Here is a 9,763-nt window from a genome sequence, read left to right as displayed (position 1 = left end):
TCCAAAATTTCCTTTTGTCCTCCACACATTTCAATTGTAAAATGTAATGCCTGCAGCACTTGATATTCCCAGGTGGTCTCCCATCCAAGTACTAACCAAGCCCAACATTGCTTAGCTTCTGAGATCAGACGAGATCAGGCTTATTCAAGGTGGTGTGGCCACAGGCGATTGCATTTCTGCTTTCATGACTTTTATGTTTAGTGAGCTGGGGGTGATTCCTCCAAAATTTCCTTTTGTCCTCCACACATTTCAATTGTAAAATGTAATGCCTGCAGCACTTGATATTCCCAGGTGGTCTCCCATCCAAGTACTAACCAAGCCCAACATTGCTTAGCTTCTGAGATCAGGCTTATTCAAGGTGGTGTGGCCGCAGGCGATTGCATTTCTGCTTTCATGACTTTTATGTTTAGTGAGCTGGGGGTGATTCCTCCAAAATTTCCTTTTGTCCTCCACACATTTCAATTGTAAAATGTAATGCCTGCAGCACTTGATATTCCCAGGTGGTGTCCCATCCAAGTACTAACCAAGCCCAACATTGCTTAGCTTCTGAGATCAGACGAGATCAGGCTTATTCAAGGTGGTGTGGCCGCAGGCGATTGCATTTCTGCTTTCATGACTTTTATGTTTAGTGAGCTGGGGGTGATTCCTCCAAAATTTCCTTTTGTCCTCCACACATTTCAATTGTAAAATGTAATGCCTGCAGCACTTGATATTCCCAGGTGGTCTCCCATCCAAGTACTAACCAAGCCCAACATTGCTTAGCTTCTGAGATCAGGCTTATTCAAGGTGGTGTGGCCGCAGGCGATTGCATTTCTGCTTTCATGACTTTTATGTTTAGTGAGCTGGGGGTGATTCCTCCAAAATTTCCTTTTGTCCTCCACACATTTCAATTGTAAAATGTAATGCCTGCAGCACTTGATATTCCCAGGTGGTCTCCCATCCAAGTACTAACCAAGCCCAACATTGCTTAGCTTCTGAGATCAGGCTTATTCAAGGTGGTGTGGCCGCAGGCGATTGCATTTCTGCTTTCATGACTTTTATGTTTAGTGAGCTGGGGGTGATTCCTCCAAAATTTCCTTTTGTCCTCCACACATTTCAATTGTAAAATGTAATTACAAAAATGTAATGCCTGCAGCACTTGATATTCCCAGGTGGTCTCCCATCCAAGTACTAACCAAGCCCAACATTGCTTAGCTTCTGAGATCAGACGAGATCAGGCTTATTCAAGGTGGTGTGGCCGCAGGCGATTGCATTTCTGCTTTCATGACTTTTATGTTTAGTGAGCTGGGGGTGATTCCTCCAAAATTTCCTTTTGTCCTCCACACATTTCAATTGTAAAATGTAATTACAAAAATGTAATGCCTGCAGCACTTTCCCAGGTGGTCTCCCATCCAAGTACTAACCAAGCCCAACATTGCTTAGCTTCTGAGATCAGACGAGATCAGGCTTATTCAAGGTGGTGTGGCCGCAGGCGATTGCATTTCTGCTTTCATGACTTTTATGTTTAGTGAGCTGGGGGTGATTCCTCCAAAATTTCCTTTTGTCCTCCACACATTTCAATTGTAAAATGTAATGCCTGCAGCACTTGATATTCCCAGGTGGTCTCCAATCCAAGTACTAACCAAGCCCAACATTGCTTAGCTTCTGAGATCAGACGAGATCAGGCTTATTCAAGGTGGTGTGGCCGCAGGCGATTGCATTTCTGCTTTCATGACTTTTATGTTTAGTGAGCTGGGGGTGATTCCTCCAAAATTTCCTTTTGTCCTCCACACATTTCAATTGTAAAATGTAATTACAAAAATGTAATGCCTGCAGCACTTGATATTCCCAGGAGGTCTCCCATCCAAGTACTAACCAAGCCCAACATTGCTTAGCTTCTGAGATCAGACGAGATCAGGCTTATTCAAGGTGGTGTGGCCGCAGGCGATTGCATTTCTGCTTTCATGACTTTTATGTTTAGTGAGCTGGGGGTGATTCCTCCAAAATTTCCTTTTGTCCTCCACACATTTCAATTGTAAAATGTAATGCCTGCAGCACTTGATATTCCCAGGTGGTCTCCCATCCAAGTACTAACCAAGCCCAACATTGCTTAGCTTCTGAGATCAGACGAGATCAGGCTTATTCAAGGTGGTGTGGCCGCAGGCGATTGCATTTCTGCTTTCATGACTTTTATGTTTAGTGAGCTGGGGGTGATTCCTCCAAAATTTCCTTTTGTCCTCCACACATTTCAATTGTAAAATGTAATGCCTGCAGCACTTGATATTCCCAGGTGGTCTCCCATCCAAGTACTAACCAAGCCCAACATTGCTTAGCTTCTGAGATCAGACGAGATCAGGCTTATTCAAGGTGGTGTGGCCGCAGGCAATTGCATTTCTGCTTTCATGACTTTTATGTTTAGTGAGCTGGGGGTGATTCCTCCAAAATTTCCTTTTGTCCTCCACACATTTCAATTGTAAAATGTAATGCCTGCAGCACTTGATATTCCCAGGTGGTCTCCCATCCAAGTACTAACCAAGCCCAACATTGCTTAGCTTCTGAGATCAGGCTTATTCAAGGTGGTGTGGCCGCAGGCGATTGCATTTCTGCTTTCATGACTTTTATGTTTAGTGAGCTGGGGGTGATTCCTCCAAAATTTCCTTTTGTCCTCCACACATTTCAATTGTAAAATGTAATTACAAAAATGTAATGCCTGCAGCACTTGATATTCCCAGGTGGTCTCCCATCCAAGTACTAACCAAGCCCAACATTGCTTAGCTTCTAAGATCAGACGAGATCAGGCTTATTCAAGGTGGTGTGGCCGCAGGCGATTGCATTTCTGCTTTCATGACTTTTATGTTTAGTGAGCTGGGGGTGATTCCTCCAAAATTTCCTTTTGTCCTCCACACATTTCAATTGTAAAATGTAATGCCTGCAGCACTTGATATTCCCAGGTGGTCTCCCATCCAAGTACTAACCAAGCCCAACATTGCTTAGCTTCTGAGATCAGGCTTATTCAAGGTGGTGTGGCCGCAGGCGATTGCATTTCTGCTTTCATGACTTTTATGTTTAGTGAGCTGGGGGTGATTCCTCCAAAATTTCCTTTTGTCCTCCACACATTTCAATTGTAAAATGTAATTACAAAAATGTAATGCCTGCAGCACTTGATATTCCCAGGTGGTCTCCCATCCAAGTACTAACCAAGCCCAACATTGCTTAGCTTCTGAGATCAGACGAGATCAGGCTTATTCAAGGTGGTGTGGCCGCAGGCGATTGCATTTCTGCTTTCATGACTTTTATGTTTAGTGAGCTGGGGGTGATTCCTCCAAAATTTCCTTTTGTCCTCCACACATTTCAATTGTAAAATGTAATGCCTGCAGCACTTGATATTCCCAGGTGGTCTCCCATCCAAGTACTAACCAAGCCCAACATTGCTTAGCTTCTGAGATCAGACGAGATCAGGCTTATTCAAGGTGGTGTGGCCGCAGGCGATTGCATTTCTGCTTTCATGACTTTTATGTTTAGTGAGCTGGGGGTGATTCCTCCAAAATTTCCTTTTGTCCTCCACACATTTCAATTGTAAAATGTAATGCCTGCAGCACTTGATATTCCCAGGTGGTCTCCCATCCAAGTACTAACCAAGCCCAACATTGCTTAGCTTCTGAGATCAGGCTTATTCAAGGTGGTGTGGCCGCAGGCGATTGCATTTCTGCTTTCATGACTTTTATGTTTAGTGAGCTGGGGGTGATTCCTCCAAAATTTCCTTTTGTCCTCCACACATTTCAATTGTAAAATGTAATTACAAAAATGTAATGCCTGCAGCACTTGATATTCCCAGGTGGTCTCCCATCCAAGTACTAACCAAGCCCAACATTGCTTAGCTTCTGAGATCAGACGAGATCAGGCTTATTCAAGGTGGTGTGGCCGCAGGCGATTGCATTTCTGCTTTCATGACTTTTATGTTTAGTGAGCTGGGGGTGATTCCTCCAAAATTTCCTTTTGTCCTCCACACATTTCAATTGTAAAATGTAATGCCTGCAGCACTTGATATTCCCAGGTGGTCTCCCATCCAAGTACTAACCAAGCCCAACATTGCTTAGCTTCTGAGATCAGGCTTATTCAAGGTGGTGTGGCCGCAGGCGATTGCATTTCTGCTTTCATGACTTTTATGTTTAGTGAGCTGGGGGTGATTCCTCCAAAATTTCCTTTTGTCCTCCACACATTTCAATTGTAAAATGTAATGCCTGCAGCACTTGATATTCCCAGGTGGTCTCCCATCCAAGTACTAACCAAGCACAACATTGCTTAGCTTCTGAGATCAGGCTTATTCAAGGTGGTGTGGCCGCAGGCGATTGCATTTCTGCTTTCATGACTTTTATGTTTAGTGAGCTGGGGGTGATTCCTCCAAAATTTCCTTTTGTCCTCCACACATTTCAATTGTAAAATGTAATTACAAAAATGTAATGCCTGCAGCACTTGATATTCCCAGGTGGTCTCCCATCCAAGTACTAACCAAGCCCAACATTGCTTAGCTTCTGAGATCAGACGAGATCAGGCTTATTCAAGGTGGTGTGGCCGCAGGCGATTGCATTTCTGCTTTCATGACTTTTATGTTTAGTGAGCTGGGGGTGATTCCTCCAAAATTTCCTTTTGTCCTCCACACATTTCAATTGTAAAATGTAATGCCTGCAGCACTTGATATTCCCAGGTGGTCTCCCATCCAAGTACTAACCAAGCCCAACATTGCTTAGCTTCTGAGATCAGACGAGATCAGGCTTATTCAAGGTGGTGTGGCCGCAGGCGATTGCATTTCTGCTTTCATGACTTTTATGTTTAGTGAGCTGGGGATGATTCCTCCAAAATTTCCTTTTGTCCTCCACACATTTCAATTGTAAAATGTAATGCCTGCAGCACTTGATATTCCCAGGTGGTCTCCCATCCAAGTACTAACCAAGCCCAACATTGCTTAGCTTCTGAGATCAGGCTTATTCAAGGTGGTGTGGCCGCAGGCGATTGCATTTCTGCTTTCATGACTTTTATGTTTAGTGAGCTGGGGGGTGATTCCTCCAAAATTTCCTTTTGTCCTCCACACATTTCAATTGTAAAATGTAATTACTAAAATGTAATGCCTGCAGCACTTGATATTCCCAGGTGGTCTCCCATCCAAGTACTAACCAAGCCCAACATTGCTTAGCTTCTGAGATCAGACGAGATCAGGCTTATTCAAGGTGGTGTGGCCGCAGGCGATTGCATTTCTGCTTTCATGACTTTTATGTTTAGTGAGCTGGGGGTGATTCCTCCAAAATTTCCTTTTGTCCTCCACACATTTCAATTGTAAAATGTAATGCCTGCAGCACTTGATATTCCCAGGTGGTCTCCCATCCAAGTACTAACCAAGCCCAACATTGCTTAGCTTCTGAGATCAGGCTTATTCAAGGTGGTGTGGCCGCAGGCGATTGCATTTCTGCTTTCATGACTTTTATGTTTAGTGAGCTGGGGGTGATTCCTCCAAAATTTCCTTTTGTCCTCCACACATTTCAATTGTAAAATGTAATGCCTGCAGCACTTGATATTCCCAGGTGGTCTCCCATCCAAGTACTAACCAAGCCCAACATTGCTTAGCTTCTGAGATCAGACGAGATCAGGCTTATTCAAGGTGGTGTGGCCGCAGGCGATTGCATTTCTGCTTTCATGACTTTTATGTTTAGTGAGCTGGGGGTGATTCCTCCAAAATTTCCTTTTGTCCTCCACACATTTCAATTGTAAAATGTAATTACAAAAATGTAATGCCTGCAACACTTGATATTCCCAGGTGGTCTCCCATCCAAGTACTAACCAAGCCCAACATTGCTTAGCTTCTGAGATCAGACGAGATCAGGCTTATTCAAGGTGGTGTGGCCGCAGGCGATTGCATTTCTGCTTTCATGACTTTTATGTTTAGTGAGCTGGGGGTGATTCCTCCAAAATTTCCTTTTGTCCTCCACACATTTCAATTGTAAAATGTAATGCCTGCAGCACTTGATATTCCCAGGTGGTCTCCCATCCAAGTACTAACCAAGCCCAACATTGCTTAGCTTCTGAGATCAGACGAGATCAGGCTTATTCAAGGTGGTGTGGCCGCAGGCGATTGCATTTCTGCTTTCATGACTTTTATGTTTAGTGAGCTGGGGGTGATTCCTCCAAAATTTCCTTTTGTCCTCCACACATTTCAATTGTAAAATGTAATTACAAAAATGTAATGCCTGCAGCACTTGATATTCCCAGGTGGTCTCCCATCCAAGTACTAACCAAGCCCAACATTGCTTAGCTTCTGAGATCAGACGAGATCAGGCTTATTCAAGGTGGTGTGGCCGCAGGCGATTGCATTTCTGCTTTCATGACTTTTATGTTTAGTGAGCTGGGGGTGATTCCTCCAAAATTTCCTTTTGTCCTCCACACATTTCAATTGTAAAATGTAATTACAAAAATGTAATGCCTGCAGCACTTGATATTCCCAGGTAGTCTCCCATCCAAGTACTAACCAAGCCCAACATTGCTTAGCTTCTGAGATCAGACGAGATCAGGCTTATTCAAGATGGTGTGGCCGCAGGCGATTGCATTTCTGCTTTCATGACTTTTATGTTTAGTGAGCTGGGGGTGATTCCTCCAAAATTTCCTTTTGTCCTCCACACATTTCAATTGTAAAATGTAATGCCTGCAGCACTTGATATTCCCAGGTGGTCTCCCATCCAAGTACTAACCAAGCCCAACATTGCTTAGCTTCTGAGATCAGACGAGATCAGGCTTATTCAAGGTGGTGTGGCCGCAGGCGATTGCATTTCTGCTTTCATGACTTTTATGTTTAGTGAGCTGGGGGTGATTCCTCCAAAATTTCCTTTTTTCCTCCACACATTTCAATTCTAAAATGTAATTACAAAAATGTAATGCCTGCAGCACTTGATATTCCCAGGTGGTCTCCCATCCAAGTACTAACCAAGCCCAACATTGCTTAGCTTCTGAGATCAGACGAGATCAGGCTTATTCAAGGTGGTGTGGCCGCAGGCGATTGCATTTCTGCTTTCATGACTTTTATGTTTAGTGAGCTGGGGGTGATTCCTCCAAAATTTCCTTTTGTCCTCCACACATTTCAATTGTAAAATGTAATGCCTGCAGCACTTGATATTCCCAGGTGGTCTCCCATCCAAGTACTAACCAAGCCCAACATTGCTTAGCTTCTGAGATCAGACGAGATCAGGCTTATTCAAGGTGGTGTGGCCGCAGGCGATTGCATTTCTGCTTTCATGACTTTTATGTTTAGTGAGCTGGGGGTGATTCCTCCAAAATTTCCTTTTGTCCTCCACACATTTCAATTGTAAAATGTAATTACAAAAATGTAATGCCTGCAGCACTTGATATTCCCAGGTGGTCTCCCATCCAAGTACTAACCAAGCCCAACATTGCTTAGCTTCTGAGATCAGACGAGATCAGGCTTATTCAAGGTGGTGTGGCCGCAGGCGATTGCATTTCTGCTTTCATGACTTTTATGTTTAGTGAGCTGGGGGTGATTCCTCCAAAATTTCCTTTTTTCCTCCACACATTTCAATTCTAAAATGTAATTACAAAAATGTAATGCCTGCAGCACTTGATATTCCCAGGTGGTCTCCCATCCAAGTACTAACCAAGCCCAACATTGCTTAGCTTCTGAGATCAGACGAGATCAGGCTTATTCAAGGTGGTGTGGCCGCAGGCGATTGCATTTCTGCTTTCATGACTTTTATGTTTAGTGAGCTGGGGGTGATTCCTCCAAAATTTCCTTTTGTCCTCCACACATTTCAATTGTAAAATGTAATGCCTGCAGCACTTGATATTCCCTGGTGGTCTCCCATCCAAGTACTAACCAAGCCCAACATTGCTTAGCTTCTGAGATCAGACGAGATCAGGCTTATTCAAGGTGGTGTGGCCGCAGGCGATTGCATTTCTGCTTTCATGACTTTTATGTTTAGTGAGCTGGGGGTGATTCCTCCAAAATTTCCTTTTGTCCCACACATTTCAATTGTAAAATGTAATGCCTGCAGCACTTGATATTCCCAGGTGGTCTCCCATCCAAGTACTAACCAAGCCCAACATTGCTTAGCTTCTGAGATCAGACGAGATCAGGCTTATTCAAGGTGGTGTGGCCGCAGGCGATTGCATTTCTGCTTTCATGACTTTTATGTTTAGTGAGCTGGGGGTGATTCCTCCAAAATTTCCTTTTGTCCCACACATTTCAATTGTAAAATGTAATTACAAAAATGTAATGCCTGCAGCACTTGATATTCCCAGGTGGTCTCCCATCCAAGTACTAACCAAGCCCAACATTGCTTAGCTTTTGAGATCAGACGAGATCAGGCTTATTCAAGGTGGTGTGGCCGCAGGCGATTGCATTTCTGCTTTCATGACTTTTATGTTTAGTGAGCTGGGGGTGATTCCTCCAAAATTTCCTTTTGTCCTCCACACATTTCAATTGTAAAACGTAATGCCTGCAGCACTTGATATTCCCAGGTGGTCTCCCATCCAAGTACTAACCAAGCCCAACATTGCTTAGCTTCTGAGATCAGACGAGATCAGGCTTATTCAAGGTGGTGTGGCCGCAGGCGATTGCATTTCTGCTTTCATGACTTTTATGTTTAGTGAGCTGGGGGTGATTCCTCCAAAATTTCCTTTTGTCCTCCACACATTTCAATTGTAAAATGTAATGCCTGCAGCACTTGATATTCCCAGGTGGTCTCCCATCCAAGTACTAACCAAGCCCAACATTGCTTAGCTTCTGAGATCAGACGAGATCAGGCTTATTCAAGGTGGTGTGGCCGCAGGCGATTGCATTTCTGCTTTCATGACTTTTATGTTTAGTGAGCTGGGGGTGATTCCTCCAAAATTTCCTTTTGTCCTCCACACATTTCAATTGTAAAATGTAATGCCTGCAGCACTTGATATTCCCAGGTGGTCTCCCATCCAAGTACTAACCAAGCCCAACATTGCTTAGCTTCTGAGATCAGACGAGATCAGGCTTATTCAAGGTGGTGTGGCCGCAGGCGATTGCATTTCTGCTTTCATGACTTTTATGTTTAGTGAGCTGGGGGTGATTCCTCCAAAATTTCCTTTTGTCCTCCACACATTTCAATTGTAAAATGTAATGCCTGCAGCACTTGATATTCCCAGGTGGTCTCCCATCCAAGTACTAACCAAGCCCAACATTGCTTAGCTTCTGAGATCAGACGAGATCAGGCTTATTCAAGGTGGTGTGGCCGCAGGCGATTGCATTTCTGCTTTCATGACTTTTATGTTTAGTGAGCTGGGGGTGATTCCTCCAAAATTTCCTTTTGTCCTCCACACATTTCAATTGTAAAATGTAATTACAAAAATGTAATGCCTGCAGCACTTGATATTCCCAGGTGGTCTCCCATCCAAGTACTAACCAAGCCCAACATTGCTTAGCTTCTGAGATCAGACGAGATCAGGCTTATTCAAGGTGGTGTGGCCGCAGGCGATTGCATTTCTGCTTTCATGACTTTTATGTTTAGTGAGCTGGGGGTGATTCCTCCAAAATTTCCTTTTGTCCTCCACACATTTCTATTGTAAAATGTAATTACAAAAATGTAATGCCTGCAGCACTTGATATTCCCAGGTGGTCTCCCATCCAAGTACTAACCAAGCCCAACATTGCTTAGCTTCTGAGATCAGACGAGATCAGGCTTATTCAAGGTGGTGTGGCCGCAGGCGATTGCATTTCTGCTTTCATGACTTTTATGTTTAGTGAGCTGGGGGTGAT

At 43.8% G+C, this 9,763-nt stretch overlaps 33 non-coding genes and 11 pseudogenes across 33 annotated transcripts; all 44 read right to left on the bottom strand.

Annotated features, from left to right (window-relative positions):
* Nucleotides 1-47: 47 nt before the first annotated feature.
* On the bottom strand, nt 48-166 carry LOC131710138 (5S ribosomal RNA). Its single transcript, XR_009312007.1, has one exon. It is a non-coding gene; the product is annotated as a 5S ribosomal RNA (ribosomal RNA).
* Nucleotides 167-266: 100 nt separating this feature from the next.
* LOC131714823 (5S ribosomal RNA) lies at nt 267-375 on the bottom strand (annotated as a pseudogene).
* Nucleotides 376-475: 100 nt separating this feature from the next.
* LOC131710736 (5S ribosomal RNA) lies at nt 476-594 on the bottom strand. Its single transcript, XR_009312618.1, has one exon. It is a non-coding gene; the product is annotated as a 5S ribosomal RNA (ribosomal RNA).
* A 100-nt stretch (nt 595-694) lies between these two features.
* Nucleotides 695-803, bottom strand: LOC131714822 (5S ribosomal RNA; annotated as a pseudogene).
* Nucleotides 804-903: 100 nt separating this feature from the next.
* LOC131714821 (5S ribosomal RNA) lies at nt 904-1,012 on the bottom strand (annotated as a pseudogene).
* A 114-nt stretch (nt 1,013-1,126) lies between these two features.
* Nucleotides 1,127-1,245, bottom strand: LOC131716969 (5S ribosomal RNA). The gene has a single exon (XR_009315854.1). It is a non-coding gene; the product is annotated as a 5S ribosomal RNA (ribosomal RNA).
* Nucleotides 1,246-1,359: 114 nt separating this feature from the next.
* On the bottom strand, nt 1,360-1,473 carry LOC131715880 (5S ribosomal RNA; annotated as a pseudogene).
* Nucleotides 1,474-1,573: 100 nt separating this feature from the next.
* On the bottom strand, nt 1,574-1,692 carry LOC131712839 (5S ribosomal RNA). The gene has a single exon (XR_009314727.1). It is a non-coding gene; the product is annotated as a 5S ribosomal RNA (ribosomal RNA).
* Nucleotides 1,693-1,806: 114 nt separating this feature from the next.
* LOC131718849 (5S ribosomal RNA) lies at nt 1,807-1,925 on the bottom strand. The gene has a single exon (XR_009317745.1). It is a non-coding gene; the product is annotated as a 5S ribosomal RNA (ribosomal RNA).
* A 100-nt stretch (nt 1,926-2,025) lies between these two features.
* On the bottom strand, nt 2,026-2,144 carry LOC131716968 (5S ribosomal RNA). Its single transcript, XR_009315853.1, has one exon. It is a non-coding gene; the product is annotated as a 5S ribosomal RNA (ribosomal RNA).
* Nucleotides 2,145-2,244: 100 nt separating this feature from the next.
* On the bottom strand, nt 2,245-2,363 carry LOC131716967 (5S ribosomal RNA). Its single transcript, XR_009315852.1, has one exon. It is a non-coding gene; the product is annotated as a 5S ribosomal RNA (ribosomal RNA).
* A 100-nt stretch (nt 2,364-2,463) lies between these two features.
* Nucleotides 2,464-2,572, bottom strand: LOC131714820 (5S ribosomal RNA; annotated as a pseudogene).
* A 114-nt stretch (nt 2,573-2,686) lies between these two features.
* LOC131711307 (5S ribosomal RNA) lies at nt 2,687-2,805 on the bottom strand. The gene has a single exon (XR_009313190.1). It is a non-coding gene; the product is annotated as a 5S ribosomal RNA (ribosomal RNA).
* Nucleotides 2,806-2,905: 100 nt separating this feature from the next.
* On the bottom strand, nt 2,906-3,014 carry LOC131714819 (5S ribosomal RNA; annotated as a pseudogene).
* Nucleotides 3,015-3,128: 114 nt separating this feature from the next.
* LOC131716965 (5S ribosomal RNA) lies at nt 3,129-3,247 on the bottom strand. The gene has a single exon (XR_009315850.1). It is a non-coding gene; the product is annotated as a 5S ribosomal RNA (ribosomal RNA).
* A 100-nt stretch (nt 3,248-3,347) lies between these two features.
* LOC131716964 (5S ribosomal RNA) lies at nt 3,348-3,466 on the bottom strand. The gene has a single exon (XR_009315849.1). It is a non-coding gene; the product is annotated as a 5S ribosomal RNA (ribosomal RNA).
* A 100-nt stretch (nt 3,467-3,566) lies between these two features.
* LOC131714818 (5S ribosomal RNA) lies at nt 3,567-3,675 on the bottom strand (annotated as a pseudogene).
* Nucleotides 3,676-3,789: 114 nt separating this feature from the next.
* LOC131716963 (5S ribosomal RNA) lies at nt 3,790-3,908 on the bottom strand. Its single transcript, XR_009315848.1, has one exon. It is a non-coding gene; the product is annotated as a 5S ribosomal RNA (ribosomal RNA).
* Nucleotides 3,909-4,008: 100 nt separating this feature from the next.
* On the bottom strand, nt 4,009-4,117 carry LOC131714817 (5S ribosomal RNA; annotated as a pseudogene).
* Nucleotides 4,118-4,217: 100 nt separating this feature from the next.
* Nucleotides 4,218-4,326, bottom strand: LOC131716158 (5S ribosomal RNA; annotated as a pseudogene).
* A 114-nt stretch (nt 4,327-4,440) lies between these two features.
* LOC131716962 (5S ribosomal RNA) lies at nt 4,441-4,559 on the bottom strand. The gene has a single exon (XR_009315847.1). It is a non-coding gene; the product is annotated as a 5S ribosomal RNA (ribosomal RNA).
* Nucleotides 4,560-4,659: 100 nt separating this feature from the next.
* Nucleotides 4,660-4,778, bottom strand: LOC131716961 (5S ribosomal RNA). Its single transcript, XR_009315846.1, has one exon. It is a non-coding gene; the product is annotated as a 5S ribosomal RNA (ribosomal RNA).
* A 100-nt stretch (nt 4,779-4,878) lies between these two features.
* On the bottom strand, nt 4,879-4,987 carry LOC131714816 (5S ribosomal RNA; annotated as a pseudogene).
* A 115-nt stretch (nt 4,988-5,102) lies between these two features.
* On the bottom strand, nt 5,103-5,221 carry LOC131716960 (5S ribosomal RNA). Its single transcript, XR_009315845.1, has one exon. It is a non-coding gene; the product is annotated as a 5S ribosomal RNA (ribosomal RNA).
* Nucleotides 5,222-5,321: 100 nt separating this feature from the next.
* Nucleotides 5,322-5,430, bottom strand: LOC131714815 (5S ribosomal RNA; annotated as a pseudogene).
* A 100-nt stretch (nt 5,431-5,530) lies between these two features.
* On the bottom strand, nt 5,531-5,649 carry LOC131716959 (5S ribosomal RNA). Its single transcript, XR_009315844.1, has one exon. It is a non-coding gene; the product is annotated as a 5S ribosomal RNA (ribosomal RNA).
* Nucleotides 5,650-5,763: 114 nt separating this feature from the next.
* On the bottom strand, nt 5,764-5,882 carry LOC131710466 (5S ribosomal RNA). The gene has a single exon (XR_009312338.1). It is a non-coding gene; the product is annotated as a 5S ribosomal RNA (ribosomal RNA).
* Nucleotides 5,883-5,982: 100 nt separating this feature from the next.
* Nucleotides 5,983-6,101, bottom strand: LOC131716958 (5S ribosomal RNA). The gene has a single exon (XR_009315843.1). It is a non-coding gene; the product is annotated as a 5S ribosomal RNA (ribosomal RNA).
* A 114-nt stretch (nt 6,102-6,215) lies between these two features.
* Nucleotides 6,216-6,334, bottom strand: LOC131716957 (5S ribosomal RNA). Its single transcript, XR_009315842.1, has one exon. It is a non-coding gene; the product is annotated as a 5S ribosomal RNA (ribosomal RNA).
* Nucleotides 6,335-6,448: 114 nt separating this feature from the next.
* LOC131712504 (5S ribosomal RNA) lies at nt 6,449-6,567 on the bottom strand. Its single transcript, XR_009314395.1, has one exon. It is a non-coding gene; the product is annotated as a 5S ribosomal RNA (ribosomal RNA).
* A 100-nt stretch (nt 6,568-6,667) lies between these two features.
* On the bottom strand, nt 6,668-6,786 carry LOC131716956 (5S ribosomal RNA). The gene has a single exon (XR_009315841.1). It is a non-coding gene; the product is annotated as a 5S ribosomal RNA (ribosomal RNA).
* A 114-nt stretch (nt 6,787-6,900) lies between these two features.
* On the bottom strand, nt 6,901-7,019 carry LOC131716954 (5S ribosomal RNA). The gene has a single exon (XR_009315839.1). It is a non-coding gene; the product is annotated as a 5S ribosomal RNA (ribosomal RNA).
* A 100-nt stretch (nt 7,020-7,119) lies between these two features.
* LOC131716953 (5S ribosomal RNA) lies at nt 7,120-7,238 on the bottom strand. The gene has a single exon (XR_009315838.1). It is a non-coding gene; the product is annotated as a 5S ribosomal RNA (ribosomal RNA).
* A 114-nt stretch (nt 7,239-7,352) lies between these two features.
* LOC131716952 (5S ribosomal RNA) lies at nt 7,353-7,471 on the bottom strand. Its single transcript, XR_009315837.1, has one exon. It is a non-coding gene; the product is annotated as a 5S ribosomal RNA (ribosomal RNA).
* Nucleotides 7,472-7,585: 114 nt separating this feature from the next.
* Nucleotides 7,586-7,704, bottom strand: LOC131716951 (5S ribosomal RNA). Its single transcript, XR_009315836.1, has one exon. It is a non-coding gene; the product is annotated as a 5S ribosomal RNA (ribosomal RNA).
* Nucleotides 7,705-7,804: 100 nt separating this feature from the next.
* Nucleotides 7,805-7,923, bottom strand: LOC131710531 (5S ribosomal RNA). Its single transcript, XR_009312405.1, has one exon. It is a non-coding gene; the product is annotated as a 5S ribosomal RNA (ribosomal RNA).
* A 98-nt stretch (nt 7,924-8,021) lies between these two features.
* On the bottom strand, nt 8,022-8,140 carry LOC131716950 (5S ribosomal RNA). Its single transcript, XR_009315835.1, has one exon. It is a non-coding gene; the product is annotated as a 5S ribosomal RNA (ribosomal RNA).
* Nucleotides 8,141-8,252: 112 nt separating this feature from the next.
* Nucleotides 8,253-8,371, bottom strand: LOC131711049 (5S ribosomal RNA). The gene has a single exon (XR_009312931.1). It is a non-coding gene; the product is annotated as a 5S ribosomal RNA (ribosomal RNA).
* Nucleotides 8,372-8,471: 100 nt separating this feature from the next.
* LOC131716949 (5S ribosomal RNA) lies at nt 8,472-8,590 on the bottom strand. The gene has a single exon (XR_009315834.1). It is a non-coding gene; the product is annotated as a 5S ribosomal RNA (ribosomal RNA).
* A 100-nt stretch (nt 8,591-8,690) lies between these two features.
* LOC131716948 (5S ribosomal RNA) lies at nt 8,691-8,809 on the bottom strand. The gene has a single exon (XR_009315833.1). It is a non-coding gene; the product is annotated as a 5S ribosomal RNA (ribosomal RNA).
* A 100-nt stretch (nt 8,810-8,909) lies between these two features.
* Nucleotides 8,910-9,028, bottom strand: LOC131716947 (5S ribosomal RNA). Its single transcript, XR_009315832.1, has one exon. It is a non-coding gene; the product is annotated as a 5S ribosomal RNA (ribosomal RNA).
* A 100-nt stretch (nt 9,029-9,128) lies between these two features.
* On the bottom strand, nt 9,129-9,247 carry LOC131716946 (5S ribosomal RNA). Its single transcript, XR_009315831.1, has one exon. It is a non-coding gene; the product is annotated as a 5S ribosomal RNA (ribosomal RNA).
* Nucleotides 9,248-9,361: 114 nt separating this feature from the next.
* Nucleotides 9,362-9,480, bottom strand: LOC131716945 (5S ribosomal RNA). The gene has a single exon (XR_009315830.1). It is a non-coding gene; the product is annotated as a 5S ribosomal RNA (ribosomal RNA).
* Nucleotides 9,481-9,594: 114 nt separating this feature from the next.
* Nucleotides 9,595-9,713, bottom strand: LOC131716943 (5S ribosomal RNA). Its single transcript, XR_009315828.1, has one exon. It is a non-coding gene; the product is annotated as a 5S ribosomal RNA (ribosomal RNA).
* Nucleotides 9,714-9,763: the final 50 nt, after the last annotated feature.

This window comes from Acipenser ruthenus, chromosome 44, assembly GCF_902713425.1.
Source record: "Acipenser ruthenus chromosome 44, fAciRut3.2 maternal haplotype, whole genome shotgun sequence".
NCBI lineage: Eukaryota > Metazoa > Chordata > Actinopteri > Acipenseriformes > Acipenseridae > Acipenser > Acipenser ruthenus.
This window is presented reverse-complemented; position numbering and strand designations above follow the sequence as displayed.